The sequence below is a fragment of the Dermochelys coriacea genome, chromosome 2, assembly GCF_009764565.3.
Source record: "Dermochelys coriacea isolate rDerCor1 chromosome 2, rDerCor1.pri.v4, whole genome shotgun sequence".
Lineage (NCBI taxonomy): Eukaryota > Metazoa > Chordata > Testudines > Dermochelyidae > Dermochelys > Dermochelys coriacea.
Window position 1 is genome coordinate 60,713,595 of NC_050069.1, and position 18,385 is coordinate 60,731,979.

Consider the following 18,385-nt stretch of genomic DNA (forward strand, 5'->3'; position numbering starts at 1 on the left):
AGTGTTAGTCCCCCAATTTTGAAAAATAAATAAGGGCTGCCTATATTTTGAGAGAGTTGCTTTTTGTAAAAAGAAAAGGAGTACTTGTGGCACCTTAGAGACTAACAAATTTATTAGAGCATAAGCTTTCGTGAGCTACAGCTCACTTCATCGGATAAGTGAGCTGTAGCTCACGAAAGCTTATGCTCTAATAAATTTGTTAGTCTCTAAGGTGCCACAAGTACTCCTTTTCTTTTTGCGAATACAGACTAACACGGCTGCTACTGTGAAACCTTGCTTTTTGTAATTACACTTCTAGTGGACGGCCATCTTAAGGGCCAGATTTTTCCTCAGCAACATAAGTGCAAATCCCCTTGAAATCAAGAGGAGTTGCATGAGTACCAGAAGATTTTGGTCTCAAACTTGCTATTAAAGGAGTATTTTTTTTCTATTATTGTTGTTGTTGTTGTTGTTGTTATGGGAAACAAACTGGATGAAGTACTTTGGGAAGGAAATTGCTTCACAAAGGCCAGGAATGTAAACGCAAAGAAAATAATGAAAAGTTGGTAATGAAAAAAGAGCAGTTAGAAAAGTGGATAATGCAGAGGGAGGATAGCTAAAAAGCCTCCCTCACACATCTTCCATGTTCACATTTTAAAAAGCTGACTGTACACATATGGCAGTAGGCACATTTCCTTCCCTACATAGGTTTCCCATGTTTTTCCTGGAGAGGGATTAATTATTTCTTATCTTCTGTCCTGATTACTACTCTATCCTATATGCTGACTAATGCTAGACAGATGAATAAAAAAGACGAAGCCAAAAAGCAGCAACAGCAACACGAGAGTAGTGAAACATTGATATTGCAGACACTTCTGCAAACAGAAAATAAAAACAGTGATCTAGTGTGGAAAAGAGATAGTAAAAGAACTATATACACATGAGAATTTAGGGCCTAGGCTAATGCCCACTGAAGTCAATTAGAATCTTTCCATTGACTTCAGTGGGCATTAGACTGAGCTCTTAGAGAGTTTCCATAAATCTGTTTTCTACCTCCACATGTACTTTATAGTATAGTAACTGCCAATGGAGAACAAAGGGGTTGATTAAGATATAACATTAGAAGAATTAGTGATTCCACACTGCAGGTGTTTTGTGAAATTTGTTCTCTGATTTCCTTTAGGGGCTGCTACCGCTGCTGGGCTTCACTTTGCTTCTTCAGTTTCTGTTCCCTGCTTCACTCTTTAGTTCCTGTATACAATACAGAGAATCCGTTTACAAACAATGCTCCAGTGCAGACAGGAATTTAAAAAGTGTTGCACACAACATATGGGAATGCAGGGCCTAAAGAGTATTTGTAGGATAACTGGGCCTTAAGCAGCTGTCACATATTCAGTCGGGGGTGAGTAGGTCTTCAGCAACTGCTGGCTCCTCTGTTGCTGCTTTAGCGTATAGTCCTTGCTGCACCATATAAACAAACAGTAAGACATGGGATGGTATGTTATGTGCTAGAATATCACCACATCTGGGACAGACTGTGATGCTGAATCCTCTTACTCATTCAAGAAGTGGCAATAGCCTACCGTGATCTATAAGGGGTTGTAACGATCTTATCTGATCTCACATGAGAACTATAGTTGAGAAACTTTTAAGAAAAACCCAACGAGCTGTGGGAGATATTGTTGGTGAGTCACTAGAGGGGCAGTTGTTTCATCTCTGAATCAGTGCTGAATTTATGTGCTCAACACGATCCCGGAAGTGAAGTCTTTCATATGGGATGAAAATCCAGGACCCGTGTTTTCCTTACAGATTTAACTGGAAGTTATTCCTCATTACTTCCTACAAACAGTTCTGTATGGAGCGTGCTGGTTTACAACAGCTTCATATTCCACCCCAGATATGTTTCATTGGAGCGATACAGTTCTTGTGTATACAGTTATATAAAGTGCTAGGATATTTTTTTAGGAGGGGGGGTTTAAAGATTCTATAAATATAACTTCTTATTGCAAATACAACATGATCAATTATATGGAACATTTTAGTAGTAAACTTTGCAAATACCAGCGACGGGAGAGGCGAGTCCAACTCCAGTGTTTTTTGCTGGACTACTTTTAGGACTGATCCTGGGAGGTGCTGAGCACCCACAAGTTTCACAGGAGTTGCAGGTGCTCAGTTCTTCTAAGGCCTTGTCTACACTAGTCTCTTCCACCTCTAACATTTCTCAATTAGTGATGCTCTAATGGTGATAATGTTGGGAGTTCTAGCGTAGACAAGACTTCGATGGCTATTGGCATTGTCACAATATCATTTAACCCTATTCAGAACTAGTCCAGATGACTAGGTGGAAAGATGTTATCTAATTATCTAATGACAACATCTTATGGACATTAGTGCTCTCACCATGGCTACCGCTTATGGAGCAGCACTGGTGTAAGTAACAGTGGAAAATTTAACCAGAAAAGACTAGTGCAGGCAAGGCCAATAGATCAGACCTACAAATCAATCAGAGCTTTATTTCTAGTTGTAAAATAATAAAGAGCGACAGTGATTAAAATTGACGTGTTATGCTTCATGGGCTTTCCAGAACTCTCCGAACTCAGAGGAAAAGGATCAGCAGAATATTATCTAGTTGACTTGCTTGTCATGCTTGTAAAGATTCCTCATTAGAAAAACTGTAAAAATTAAGTCAGCTCCTTCAACAGTATGTTCAACAGTGGGAATAGAATTACAGCACCAATCTAATAAAGTGTCAGCTCATTTTTATTCACGGGGAAATAAATGCATGTTAAAATCTGTTAATAAGTGTCATTTTCAGGAAGGATGTGAAGCTGTTTAGTCTTAGCAACAACAAGCAAAATCCTGCATTCCTTACTCAGGTAAAACTCATCAACTTCAGGCAAAGTGCCCATTAACTCTACTGGGAGCTTTTCCTGAGTAAAGAATGCAGGATATGACATTATGTGATCAGCATTTCAATTTCATATTGTTGAGAAAGGAAGTATTCTGACAGAAAACAAAAAATATCTTCTTTTTTTCGGGATCAAAAACCTTTGATCATTGCATTTTCCCTCATGATTTTGTGTATTTAACTGAAAAACTGCCATATCATTTGACCTGGAGGATCTGGATCCTCCACTTGGAAGACTTTGATAGCCTGACACATCAATATAGTGTTGAATCGTACAAATGCATAGGCACAAGGCGTCAAGTTTGCTTCCAATTGCTTTGCTAGCTACTGACAAAACCAGAAACTGCTGTTCTGTTTGCAAAGCCCAAATTTCTGCTTTTGGTTACAACAGTGTAAATCTGGAGTAACTAAAAAAAGTTAGTCCAGTTTTGCTCTGTTATAAGTGAGAGCAGAATTTAAGTGGTAGGCAAGAGGAATAGGACACACCCTCAAAAGCCAACTCAGTTCATGTGATCAGCCAGCCCCTTTATTATTCAACTTCCATTTTTACCAAATTACACCTTTACTAAGGGCCAGATTCTGAAACTTTACCCAGATTCAGTAGAACTTTGCTTTATAAGTCCCCCATCACCATTCCAATAGAATTAATCACAGTGTAAGGGACTACTCAGCGATCATATGGGTGGCAGAACCTGACGGAAATTTATTTTCTAATTCATGCTCATTTATACCAATGTGGCTACTCAGTCTATAAAGCATTCTGAAATGCATTTCTTTTATGCAAATGTGGGGAAGGAAACAAACAATTTGAATTTAAAAATATATTTATCTCAGTTTGGGATGGGGAAGGTTGGGTCCTGACTAAAAAATATGGAAAAGAAAATAGTTTTGAAGTAAACTCAAGATAAATGAGGGGAGAACAGGAAATTCTTTAGATGTGACTTGATGGAGGTTAATAAGCCCCCAAGTACGTGTGTGCTTTCTCAGCCGATAAAATATCAGCATCTCTATCTGCCTCACTGTTGTGGCAGATATGTTTTTTCAGCAGCCAAGTAAAGTTTGTTGTTTAGTGAAAGTCACTAACTAGAGGAAATGATATTTTAGAAAGGAAAAAAAAAGAGGTTTAATAATGCAGGGTTTCCTAAGTCTCAGCATATACTTAAAACAAGAAAGCCATTGTGGTTTGCAGCCTGCCCGTTCTGAATCCCCCACCTTCCCTCGCAACATAAAGATTTAATTCACAATTGCATAAAAATCAGTGCATCAAAAAAGCATTATAAACAGTCTAGCAGCAATTTAAAACATTTGAGAGGCAAAGAAAACTACTGACTGGAAATTTGCCTCTCTGATTTAAAAGTAAGCACGTTTTGTGCTTGAACTAAAAAGATTAATTATAAATAATAAGAAGGCTATTTCACTATATTATTAGAATGTCACTATCTTTTTATGTTAATTGGTGGAAATGGGTAAATATCCCATATGTAATGTTGTTGTAGTCATGTTAGTCCCAGGACATTAGAGACACCAGGTGAGTGAGGTAATACCTTTTATTGGACCAACTTCTGTTGGTGAGAGAGACAACCTTTCAGCCTGAAGAACAGCTCTGTGTAAGCTCAAAAGCTTCTCTCTCTCACCAGCTGAAGTTGGTCCAATAAAAGATATTACCTCACCCTCTTAAATATCCCATAGATACATCAGAGAGCTCTGCCTTCTATTAAGAGTTTACAGTACCATTAAGTCAGAACTGCTAGAAGGAGTTTAATCATATTAACAATAGTTATTTTCCATGGGCTGAAATGTGACCAAATGGCAGCATGAAAGTGAATGGAAAATATACTTCTCCCATGACATTCTTTCTCAGTGCTTTGGAAAATCTTATTGGGTGGTTTCAGACTCTAGATGTGAAAAAATAAAGGAAAATCTACAAGGAGTTATTTCTGAAATTGAAAACATACTTTAAACTGATTTTCCTACACATTTATTTTGTTTAGATTAATTAAGTCTTCTGCTTTATGTTAGCACAAAAATAGTTAACATTTGTAACATATTTACTGAGGTTTAAACAGTTATGTAATGGCTTTGTATCTATTACAAAGCAAATCTGTTTTAATAATCAACTGAAATTTTGTTTTTAACATACAATAAGTGGTTATCAGTCTAATGAGACACACATTTAGAAGCATTATGATGTTCCCCAGTAAAAAACTGATTTTCCTCTAGCTTTACTAAAATTTACTTACCAATGTTTATAAATCTGGATTAGCTACATTCCATAATTTATCCCAACATTGCCACATTTCGTCAGCCTCCCTCATAACTACGTACAAACTACGTAGTGGGGATCAAATGAAGGTTTGGCTTATAATCAGAAGAGAAATCCCAAACTAAAATAATTCCAAAAAGCTAAAACTAGTACAAATTTTCCCAACTCTGGGCACATAAATATTTAAGGATTGTTGTTGTTGTTCTGGTCATGAATGTGCACTTCACTTTTTACTACATAATGGTAAAATGACTTCATTCACTAACATTCAACTTTTCCACATCCTGCCCATCTACAGGCAGCAAAGTCTGGACTACCCTGCAGAGTTGAAAGCAAGAGTTATATTAGTCCACCGACAAGAAGTTACTTAATATTTCAAGATTCTTTCTTTTTTACAACCCATGCTTTTCTGCTTTCATTTGTCTAACCTTTAGTTGATGCACTGCAAAGTCTTCCTCTGGTCTGCAGGATGTAACACTGTTAATAGCTCCCGTCCCTTGAAATTTTGTTGGTGGTGGTTAGTCCCACCAAGATGCCAGAAAACACACACACAATATCTCTGGCTAAAATCTTGTTCTTCTGGCACATGATATATGACTTGGTGGAACATGTATGTTCGTCATATACTTTCACATTGTATCTAAACTACCATTGTCAAAATTCTAGAGCTTGGTCTCCCACAGTCCATGTAAATTATTTGAAAATAAGCCTATTCTAATTTGTCCCTCATTTTATCCCAGCCCTTTCAGGATAATTTGAGACCCCTGCCACCCAACTGGCAATGATTTCTAGAAACAAATAAAATGGAATAAGTCACAAAAAACCTGACATACTGAGATAGATTAGCCTCTCTCTCAAAGGAACTTCTATGGCCCCCATCACCACAATATCTGAGCCCCTCACAATCTTACATGTAATTACACTCAATACCCCTGTGAAGTACGGAACTGAGGAACAGGAAGACTAAGTGACTTGCCCGTGGTCACAGAGTGAGTCTGTGGCACAGCAGGGAATTAGCACTTGGTCCCTCACTGCTAGTACCCTAATCACTAGGCTAGAAGATGGAGGAATTTAGCTAAACTGATGCAACTTAATTTAAAATTGATCTAGTTAAAGCAGTGCAAATCCCTAGTATAGATGCACCTATACTGGCTTAAAATCACTTAAAATCAGTTCTAGCTTGCCTCAGTAAGTTACTGAATTTAGCTAAACCTATTTAAGTAAGTGTTAAGCCAGTGTAGGTGATTTAGAGGGTCTGTATTGGTTTACAGTGATTTTAAGCCTTTTCAACATACATAAGGTCAGCCTCAGAAATAGTGACAGCTGAAGAAAAAGGATACAGCAGCTATAGTTACAGTAAAAGTGAACTGCACAGCAAGCAGCTAAGCAAACTGTGTTGGCCACTATTATTCATGTATTAGATGCCAGCGAGAAGACATGAAAAGATGGGAAATGAGTGAATAAGAAGCTATGCAGTAAATTAAGAACAGATAAACACAGTGTTGGGAACCACTGAATAAGGACATACTTCCTGGCCAGTCAATTCAGTGAAAAGGTCAAAAACAACGTGAGAGTGATTGCTTTTTTCCAGGATTAAAGCTTATATCATGCAGTTAGTATGAGTGTTTGAAATTTTGAAATAAATATCACAAACAAACCAATCCTAGAAGATCTGTGCAATTCTCCTTCTCTCCCCACTTTTTATTACTCAGGGAAATGAAGCTCAGATGTGGAATGTGGTTTTCAATGAAGACTGTTTTTTACCCAATATTCTAAATGGGGTGAATAATGCACAAGGAGGTCAAATCAATTGCACAAGGTCACAGAGAAATCAGCAGTTTATCTCAGATTAAAACCCAGGATGCTCCTGGCTCTCATTCTCTTTAACCTCTTGGGTCTCAAACAATCATTCTCTCTCCGGAACACAGTGATTCCCATATTTGCATTGTAATAAAGAGAAAGGAGGAGAACTTAAAAACTGTGTTTTCTAAGACAACACCAGCTGCTGGTAGAATTGGTATGTTCTTAAGAAAAGCTTGGCAGAGAATAAATTGACAGACAGTTGATGCCATTCATAAAGTTTTTAATTTCAGCCAACCAGGAGCTTTTTGGGGAAAAGTAGGGGTAAAAGGCTAACCTCAGCCTCTCTAATGAGATTTTTAACAAAGGGTACCAGTTAGTATTAATTGTGTTACTGTGGTTTGTGATGAGAGAAAGAGGAGGTGGCTTAATAAAAATAAGAACTAACCCAAAATGAAATAAAAGGAGTACTTGTGGCACCTTAGAGACTAACAAATTTATTTGAGCATAAGCTTTCGTGAGCTACAGCTCACTTCATCGGATGCATTCAATGGAAATGCAATTTCCACGGAATGCATCCAATAAAGTGAGCTGTAGCTCATGAAAGCTTATGCTCATCCACTGAATGCATCCGATGAAGTGAGCTGTAGCTCACAAAAGCTTATGCTCAAATAAATTTGTTAGTCTCTAAGGTGCCACAAGTACTTCTTTTCTTTTTGCGAATACAGACTAACACGGCTGCTACTCTGAAACCAAAATGAAATGTGAGGTTAAGAAATGATTGGTTATTTCCCGCTGCTGCACACTCACCTCATCCCATTGCTTCTGGGCTTATCTCATAGTGACATTCCAAAACATACAGTTGTCTGTGGCATTGCAAATTAAGGTTCCTCAGAGTGCAAAATTAAGGGTATACTACCCTAATGGCAGAGGGGGCAAGCGGGAGAGTTATATGTGGGCCTGTTTCCCTGAAGAGTGTTGCAGTTGAGGACAGAGCAAGGAGTCTCCCCCTCAAAGAGTGCTGTAATTAGGGGTGCAAATCTTTGTCTCTAAAGATTTCTCCAATGTGGAGCTCTTCCAGGTGCCCCTTGAAGGCAGCTGCTGTAGTCAAGGAAAGATGGTGTGCTCCCTCTATATGTGAACAATTAGTAGATACAGCTCCAGTAGATGATGCTCAAAAATATGTAGCATAGTTCCTGGGTTTTGTAGGATCAATACAATTAGTTGTTCACTGCAAATATGCAGATCTTCACATCAGCTCTTAATACCCACATCAAAGGATCAGAGGAAAGTAGAGGCTGGGAAGTAGGCAGTTAACGATTCAGGTAAACACATTACCTTTTGTTTCTGAGATTTACTCATCAATGGTTACTATGGCTCTAAAGTAGGATGAAATGGCCCAGAGGAGAAAGGCTCTGTATTCTATTACCAGTCCCACAAGCCATTCTGTCCCCTAGAGAGAGCCAATGTAACTATTTTGATTTAAGGAAAGATGACTGCCATATCTGGAAAAATGAAAATGGATGATGGAAAATATTCTATTTTAAACTGGGGAAGCTGAAGTTGCAATATTTCCCACTTAACCTCAATCAAGAAAAAAGGACAACAGAGGCCAAAGTGGTTAAGCGGAGAATAGAACTGTACAGAACACCCCTGAAAAATTCACATTTTTGCTTGCTTTCATTAGAAATTTTTTGTAGCATTTTGTGCTTTCATTTGAAGCTTCTTTCCAACACCAGAAAACAGGGACAAAGTCCTAGATTAGGAGAGCCACAGGTAAAAATCTTAGAGGCGGAAAGGTTTCAGAGTAACAGATGTGTTAGTCTGTATCTGCAAAAAAAAAAAACAGGAGTACTTGTGGCACCTTAGAGACTAACAAATTTATTAGAGCATAAGCTTTCATGGGCTACAGCCCACTTCATCGGATGCATTGAATAGAACATATAGTAAGGAGATATATATACAGAGAAGGTGGAATTTGCCATACAAACTGTTAGCGGCTAATTAATTAAGAGGAGCTACTATCATCAGGAGAAAAAAAACTTGTGTAGTGATAATCAAGATGGCCCATTGAGACAGCTGACATACTGCATACAGCAGGAGAGAGGGAGAGAGATGGGGAACTGGTGCCTCCCGGGCTTTTACCAATCCCTGGTGTGCTAGCGGCATCCCAACATGTCCTTCCATCCCATCTTTCCAAGTGCATGATGGGCTGCACAGTCCCCTGAAATTACATGGTTTCAGCCTCAAACGATTTTAGTTTTCTATGAAACTCCAAAAAGGGAAGCAAGTTTTCTTCCACCTCTCATAAAAAGGCAACCAAAAGTAAAAGTAGGCTTTAAGGTTTGAGAAACCTGTCCTTCCACACTAACCACTAACTTGGCAAAACTTAGCATTTTCACTTTTGCAGCGCCACCTCTCCACTCCCACAAGAGACACCCGAATGTAAAGATGGGCCAATCAAATAATCTATTTTGTTAAATGGCATGATTATTAGTGCCGTTTGTCAGGAGATAGCAGCAGAGCCTGAGCTAATTCACTTGTGGCTGGTCTAGGCAAGAGTTACAGGAGAAGCACTGATCACCAGTGACCTGAGACACTGATAGATAGAGATAATTTATTTTCTTCCCAAGCTTGCAGTGGAAGGGATAGAGGCAAACACACTCCTTTGTTGGAAGGGGAAGAGTAAAGCCTACGCTTCAAGTGACTCCAGTGCACCCACCCAAGTTCCTCCATTCCTCTAAGGGAAAATAGTAAACAACCACTTCCCACACACCTGTATCAGAGGGAAGACCCCCACAACGCCAGTTTCCCAGGTGAATGTGCAATGGGTGAAGACTTCAGCATGCTCTAGAACTTTCTGCCTTCCCAGCCTAGATGCCCCTTTCCCTGGTATTCCTAGAGCTGTCTTTTGGGAGACATTTTTCTGCACACACCTACTCTGGCTGCAGCTGTTCTCCTCTTCTGCATCCTGCTGCAATAGGTCTGAAAACAGTCCTCCTCCCAGCCCTTTAACTGTAGGACTGAGAGATGCCCCAGAATTAATCTGACGATTAGATGCAAGATGAGTGAGTGGGCTAGCCACTTATTTCCTGAAGATATCCAAAAAGGAACCTCACAGAGTTCCGAAGCAGCAATGCAGCTATAAATATAGCGCAGAATTATAATCTGGTCCACTAGATTCTGTTTACACTGCAAGATAGAACTCTCTAAAATGTATTGAGGGACAACCGCATTGTAAGTAGGTCCCCTGCCATGTTGCTGTGGTGCAGACAAGCTCTACGTTCAAAATGCAGGTAGAGATTTGTTTATATGAACAGAGGGAATTGAAGGACACAATGGGAATGCAAGATGGTAAACGGGAGGAAAACTTAAAAGGCACACTTACTTGTTTTTGTGGCTTTTGGGCTTTTTTGGTTTGTTTTTTTTTAAATGTCTCCTGCACATGCTCCTGAATGAAGCTACTTGTTGTTTGTGGAGTCTGGTGTCCACAGAACACATATTCTGACTTTTCTCTTCCACCTCCCTCTACTTTCTCCTCTCCCACTGCAGGCACACCCCCAAGGAGCCTCTCTGTACCAGTGAGACAGGGATCAAGACTCTTCAGTATCACTATGAACTGGAATCTGAATTCACAAAGCAACAAAGTAGAGGAAGCCTTAGCCTATGAGTCTGCATGCCGGCTATAGGCTCAAAGTTACAGTGAGATAAGAATGTTGACTTTTTACTGATACTAAGATAAAAGGAACTAGCATAATGCCTGGCAGATAAACAGAATATGAGTTTACTTCAGAACATTTTTATTGCTCTAACCATGGTAATCCACTCCCTCTAATCCCTCATTCTGGTGGCCAAGCAGATATTGATACAATCTCAGTTAATACATTGACTCCAAATGTAAACAAGATCATAGGAATCCAGGGTATATTTTCTTATCTATCATGTTAGAGCTAATCTATTCTCTTTAATAGAAATAATGGAGAATGGCAACAATTAAGGAAAGTCTCTGATAAAATGGACTTCAATGATTAATTTAATATTTATTTTTTTTTTAAAAAACCCATCAACATTCTAAGATTACTTTGAAATCTAACATCTTTGCGTTATGCAGTCCTTGGGAAAACTGAAAGTGAAGAGGCATTGTGTACTTATTATTTATTGTATGTTCAATTTATTATGGCACTGCTGTTCTCTAATTTTGGACTGGCATGCCTCCCACGCAGCCAAATTAGTGGGAGGCAATCCTCAAAAGGTTTAGAACAGATAAATCATGAAACATCTGAGATTGAACCTTTCAGCATCTCTTTTCTCCATCTTCTATTCTCCCTCTCCTTCCCCCAAATCAGATATTCCCCTCCCCCCATGATTTCTTCTTTTTCCTAACCCCAGCAAGTCCCTATATGTGACTTGCAAGGTCTTTGATCCCTTTATATTTCTCCTCCACTCCCATACCCCCCAACCCAGTAAGCACCAGTGCTTAATTTGTAATGAAAAAGGGGCTGGGGCTCAAGCAATTTTTTTTTTTACATTCACAACTGATGCAGCAAGCCCAGAGGTGCTGGGGCTACAAACTGCCACGCCTTGAGGTGCCGGGACTCAGCCTTGTCAAGCCCTGGTACAAATTAAGCACAGGTAAGCACTGTATCTTTGGGGATATTCTATCAGGTGGCAGCAGTGGGTGTTGCAGACATACTTTGCTGTAATACAGTCAAATAATTTAGAATAAATGAAGAAGACCCTAGATACTACAATTATATCTGCCATCACAAACCCCTGTAGAGTCCCTTTGACTTGGATGAAGCTCCTAACAGGTGCACTGGTCTGAACTAGTAGATTCAGTTGCAGGCTTTAATTTTGTAAACAACTAAGTCTTTTCATTGATAATTTGAAAGTAGGAAAAGTGACTGAATTCATCTCCAATTATTCTCTAAAATGGTTTAACCAGCTCTTCTCCTCATCTTTGAAATCCAGAGTCTCAGTAAATGCTATAAAAAGTTGAACGCTCATCCTGTGGAAGGTGAAGACAACAGATTCAAGCAACCGGGAAGAGCTATTTCAAAGCCGTTTAGAGTAAGTTAATGCTCACCCCCATTTACTCATCATCCCTTGATTGCAGGTTAACTTTAAAACCCAAAGGCCTCATTCATCTTCCTGTTACACCTAACCTTATTCTCAGCTGAAAGACATTATATTCTAATAATTAAAGGTGCTTTTGCAAAGCAGCAATTCAATGTATAGTTCTGCTTCACTTTTCCTTCTTTGTAATAGTTTCTCTTCAGAGTTCATTTAAAAGTATAGAAGCGGTAAACAGACACTTCAATATTCTGAGTCACAATGGAGCAATTCTCTCCGTGAAACCAGATATATTTTCTATGAAACTACACACATTTACCCCCTTAGTCATCCTGTTTGTCCATGCTTGAGACTCCATCCTCATTACAAGGCTCTGTTGTTACACACAACTCTACAGTGTGCTGGCTGTCTGTTGCAATAAAACATTAAAAAGCCTACAGTTTTATTAAGAAATTTTTCAGAAATGCCACAGGATTTGATCACAATGAGAAAGGGCAAAAGTCATTTTTTAAAATATATTTGTAAATTGCGGATACAGTATTGCCAATCCCAAGCATTCACAAATGATGAGACTGGCTTAAAAGTGATAAGGCTTTTATTGTTTTTAAAATATATTTTGGGTTCTATTTACTTGCCTTCCAGCTTGTGGATCTTTAGTTTGCATTTTTTCGAGTTTTTCTCTGCAACCACGAGGGCTAGATTTTTTTAAAATGAGTTCAGATTCTAACGTAACCCCTTGATCCCAATAGTTGGGCTTTAAGAAGAACACTAAATATCACAAGACCTGTACTAAAAGTGCAAGTACTGCAATTGGTAATACTACAGACATTTACATTCATAGGCTCACTAATACTTTTTTCTCTTTTTCAATGAAAGTAGCTGAAAGCAGTGCATGTGCTGTAATAATGATCAGCTTCAAACATTGAAATTACAATATTGGAACATACCATTGGCCCATTTTTGTGGAGGTTCTTGAGGAAAGTAACCCCTAATTCCTAATCCCCCATATGCCCATTCTCTAGAACCAAGTACTCACCATTCATGTAACAAAGTGCTCCCATTCTTCTCCATGGGCAAGGCACCCAAGCTGAACTTCATCTCCCCATATGCACTGCAGCCACACAACTGCCATGTTTCACTGTGGTGCATCATGGGAAATGTAGTCCTACAGGGAGTCCTTCCTATAGAGAAGTGGAGTGTGAGGCACCAGAATGACAACTCCCATGAATCACCAGAATTGAAGTTTTTCAGTTTTCAGGTGTTCAGCTTTTCAATTAAAAAATTAAAATTTCCATGGAAAATTGGATATTTCTAATAATTCCTCTGATATTTGGGTCCAAAAAGCAACTAGTCAACTAAATCAACAGTACAACCCTGATTCTCATAGAGCTGACACAGCTCTATCTTGGAGCATGCAAACCTAGTTTTCAGGAAAATTATTGTGTCTCAAATTTTTAGTGTCACAACATGATAATGTAAAACGGAGATAGCAGCAAGATGGGTTTGGGGGTTCCACCAATATTATCTTTGCTAGGAGGCCTAAAATATTCACAAAAATAGACTTTGTAATGTAATTTGTAGTTATAGATAAATTTGTGCAATGCTTAGGATTGGAAATATGTTAAGGCAAATTTTTAGGAAAGTCATGGAAGTCTTACTAAAAAGATCAACTGTTACAAAAATGCTTCATTGTAAATGATTAGCGATGGTCAAGTCTGAAAAGGTTCAGAGCTTCAACACTGTGACCCTAGCTACCCCTGTATTCACACCTTACTGCAATAATATTTATAAAAATATGCCTTGTAAGGTATCATATGAAAGCTAACAACATGCTGATTATTTATATTATAAAATGCGTGTGTTAAGATTATATATGAAGTTATGAATTCCCTCTGTATGAAGTTACTAAAACATGCTTAAGACCAGATAGCCAAACCTAGGTGAAAGGTGATAAATAGGTCTGTCCAAGCTATCTCAAGACACATATTAGCAGTAAACAATGCCATTGAGCTAAACTGGTGGGGGTTATTGTGATCCTGAACTGAGAGACAGAGAATTAACGAAGCTTCTGAACCCCAGAGAGACCCAGGGGTCTGAAACCCCAGGAGGCCTTCCTGATTTGTAAGACAAAGCCATCTTTTTGGGGATATAAGTGTAACTAGGCTTTGAATGAGTTCTCCCCTGACATCGAGCTATGAGCTGGTGGAAAAAACTTCAGGAATAGATTGTGTTTGCATAGCCACACATACTCTGCCTAGATGAACATGTAAGGGGACTGTTGGTCCCTTACTAACATTCAGTGGGGGTGTTTTGGTTGTCTAGCTCCCAGTACTAAAAAGGGAAGGATCGATGGGAAATCAGGGCCCTGAGACTGACAGTCCCCAAGAACAATGGGGAGAGGCCAATGCTTTAGGTCAGCCTGAATGACACGGTGGGCAGGCTAATCAGGGAGTCAGAAGGCCAGGGAGGTCCCTTCCTCCCTGCGAGCTGGAATTGCCTGGGTCAGACAGAGTGGAGCCGAGCTAAGGAGAAAGAAGGGGGCCCAAGCAGAGCTGGGGAGCAGAGCTGTGCCAGATCCAAAGGGACCAGAAAAGCAGCCCAGAGAGAGCAGACCCAGTGCTGGAGCAGAGCTGCAGCCCCAAAGCCAAAGGCACAGCCTAGAGAGAGCAGACTTGCCCTGGGAGCAGAGCTGCAGTAACCAGAGCCAGAGGGGTCAGAGAAGCAGTCCAGGAAGCAGGTCAATGCTGGGAGCAGAGTCACAGAAGCAGCCTGCAGAGCAGACCTGTTCCAGGGCCACAGCTGTAGCAACCAGAGCCAGAGGGGCCAAAGAAGCAGCCCAGGGAGCTGGAGGCAGAGCAGTAGCAGCAGCAGTGCAGAGACAGAGTGGCTAGAGCAGTCTGGAGCTGGGTGCGGTGAGCAGCTGGGGAGAACGAGGGGGACCCTGGGCAGCGGGCCCAGCACAGGAAAATGCCTCAGCCAAAAGGCTCTGCAGGCCGGGCTTGAATTGTAACCCCAACAGGGTGGGGGTGACACTGGGAAGAAGGGTCCTATCACTTAGAGCCTGAGAGCGTGTGGCCACCACCAGAGCAAGTGTCCAACCCACAGCATCCCTACAGCACAGCCAGGGCCCGAGAAGAAGGCCTGGGACTTACAAGGAACAGACTGTGAACTGCCCTGACATTCTAGAGACACTGTTTGTGATGTTCCCTGCCACAGAGCAGGGTGATGTGTTTCCTTTAACCTTTCCCATTTTTCCTTATTCTTTTATAATTAATTGTTAATTAAATAACTTGCATTTGCTTTTAAATTGTATGTAATAATCAGTGGGTCAGAGAAGTGCCCAGTGCAGAAAGAGTACCCCGGAGTGGGGACACCCTAGCCCCTGTCCTAGGGGACCACAGCAGGGTTGGGGGTCAAGACCCCCAGAAATCCTGGGCCCAACCTTGTCGGGGTTACGAGGACTCTGCCAGACAGGAGAGTGGAAGGGAAGTCCTCAAGGGCAGGGAGGCCTCTGTGTAAAGGAAGTGGAATCAAGGACTCAGATCCTTTTGCTAGCCCACTTCACCAGGGTAGGCAAAAGCCAGGAAAGTTCCCCACAATAGCGGGACTTTCCCCCCGCTTACACGCAGAATAACGGAGCTGCTGTGCTAACATGATCGCTTTTGGTTGGTGTTGGGTTACAAATCATTGAATGCAGGGGTAATGAAATGTAGTTGTCATTATTGTATGAGTAAAGGGCAGCAAAACTTACTTAGCCTGTCCTGACTGAGAGGGTCATTCTCAACTGAACCTCACTCACTTAGCAGGGGGTAGGGATGCCAAATCCCAGTGATGATGAGGGGTGTGTGGACTCTGCTTAAAGAGTTCTTGACAACATTTGACCTTCCCCTCTCCAGTGCTTATAACAGAAACTGATTAGATTCAATTGAGAGTCATTATTTCTATTCAGGGATTACCAGATCTGAATCACTAATGATTAGGTCTACGCGCTATGCCTTAGATGCAGTGTAGGAACAATGGTGAGATGAAAGACAATGCAGAGGCTGTGGCAGTGAAGTCACTAGGGCTCTGAATTAAGCAGTAGAACCTCAGAACATGGGATTGAAGACATGTCAGTGAGCAACCTGCAACAACAATGTAAAGCAGCCGCAGCATGTAATCAGTGGCAGTGGAGGCGAAAGCAAACAGCCAGTTGAAGAGGTGCACAGCAACCAAAGAGACATTGCTTGATGTCCTTGCTCCCTTCTTGGGTGGGAAGGGAACCCCTGTGAACACACTTACGAACTCCGGGGCTTTGCTAATCAAGGGTAGCCAACTGCGAGTGAGATTCAGTGAAGGGTGTTAAAGGGACAGTCATTCTTTGGACTTTACCCTACATGGTGGGAAACTGAGGCAAAAGACTTGCCCAATGCACTGTGGAGTTGCATTTGTTTATGGTCTCATGCTTTTGAATATGGTAGTGGTGTTTTCCCAAATTAACACTTGGCTCCCTTTCCCTTTTAATAAAAGTTCTTTATTGTTATACACAGACTCAGTGCTTGAGAGTGGGGAAGTGTTGTGTTTTAGAAGTGCCCAGGAATGGTATTAGGTTTTCCCAGATTACTGGGTGGGAGGTTGAGCCAGTTCTGTATGTATAAGAGAACCCCTAGATATTGAACCTGGCCCTTGTTGCTGTCAATGCCATTTGGCATAAGGGTTACATAAGAAACTGAGAGAGAGACTCCAATCTTTATCCTTCACCTTAGGAGACAAAGAAACCAAACAATTTGATCTCTGTGACGGGTCCTGACCAGGCCAGCCAGTAAAGGCTAGAAAGGAGACAGGGGGTGAGAGAAACCATCTTGAACAAAAACTGTATTTTGCTAGATTAAGTTTTAGATTTATATGTCTGTTTTCACTTTTGTTTTCTCATAGCCATCTCTACCTTTCTCTCTTTTACTTTTTATTCCTTAAACCATGCTCTTTTGCTAATCAGCTTATTTTGATTTCATTATAAATCATCAGTGCTGTGTAATTTCAGTGAAGTGTATGCTTCTGGAAAGCTGACAGGTTGGAATGTTTCATTGTCTCCGCAAAGGCAGCAAACCTAACACTTTCTTTATGAGGGTCCAGTGAGAGGGCCTGGTCCCTGCAGGAGCATGATTTGGGAGCGAATTTGGGACTGGCAGGATACTAAGGTCAGCCTGCAAGAAATAACCAGGTTGTGCAAAATCCAGGGTGAGGCTTGTGGGCTGCTAACAGGCTGTGGGGATCGGAATTCTGGATCAAAGCTGCACAGCTATAAGACACCCAGTAAAGTGCTTTGTATCCTTAGATATCCGCAGACCATTTTTGCAGATGTGGATACAAATTTTGTATCCACACAGGGCTCTGCGGCACATGCTCACCCAAACGGAGTGGCTGTCACCCAGCCTGCAGGCTTCAGCTCAGCTCTCTGTGAGTCACGCAGCAGCATGCTGGGCATTTGGGGAGTTGTAGTCCCCAACTTGCTGGGAGGGAGGAGGTAAACTACAACTCCCAGAAGGGAGTGAGCCAAGCGCCATTTTGAAGATGAGGCTGTTCTTTAAATGAGCAGGTGGCAGTGGCTGCATGCATTAGAGCTGCCACAACTGAATAGAGGTGTTAGGGTTACCAATTTTCTTATTGCAGAAAACCGTACACCCTTGTCCCTCCTACTCCCCTGCCCCTAGGCTCACCCCTGCCCCCACCTCTTCTCTGAGGCCCTGCCTGCCACTTATTCCATTCCCCCTCCCTCAGTTGCTTGTTCTTCCCCACCCGCTCTCACTGACTCATTTTCACTGGGCCAGGGCAGGCTGCGGGAGGGGCTGAGGGCTCTGGCTGGGGGTTTGGGCTCTGGGGTGAGGCTGGGGATGAGGGGTTTGGAGTGTGGGAGGGGACTCTGGGCTGGGGCAGAGGGTTGAGGTGCTGGAGAGGTGAGGGCTCCGGTGTGGGGCTGGGCATGAGGGGTTGGGGTGCAGTAGGGGGCTCCAGGCTGGGGGCCAAAGGTGGGGTGCGGGAGAGATGAGGGCTCTGGCTGGGGGTGTGGGCTCTGGGGATGAGGGATTTGGGGTACAGGAGGGCACTCTGAGATGGGGACAAGGGGTTCAGAGGGTGGGAGGGGGAATCAGAATTGGGGAAGGGGGTTGGGGCGCGGAAGGGGGTGAGGGATGCAGGCTTCAGGCAACACTTATCTCAGGCAACTTCCAGAAGCAGTGGCATGTCCCCCCCCCCGGCTCCTATGCAGAGGTGCAGCCAGGCGGCTCTGCACGCTGTCCTATCCGCAGGTGTCACCCCCGCAGCGCCCATTGGATGTGGTTCCCAGCCAATGGGAGCTGTGGAGCCAGTGCTTGGGGCAGGGGCAG

General features: G+C 41.8%; 1 protein-coding gene across 9 annotated transcripts in view; it reads right to left on the bottom strand.

Annotated features, from left to right (window-relative positions):
• SULF1 (sulfatase 1) overlaps window positions 1-18,385 on the bottom strand; it is a 161,524-nt gene that overhangs the window by 138,059 nt on the left and 5,080 nt on the right. Inside the window, exon 1 of one of the 9 annotated variants that reach the window (XM_038393003.2) lies at window positions 13,060-13,155. The exons of the other annotated variants lie outside the window; for them this stretch is intronic. The gene's annotated coding sequence lies outside the window, so the exon portion shown is untranslated. Of the gene's footprint in view, window positions 1-13,059; window positions 13,156-18,385 lie in introns of those variants that run through there. 9 annotated transcript variants of the gene reach the window in all.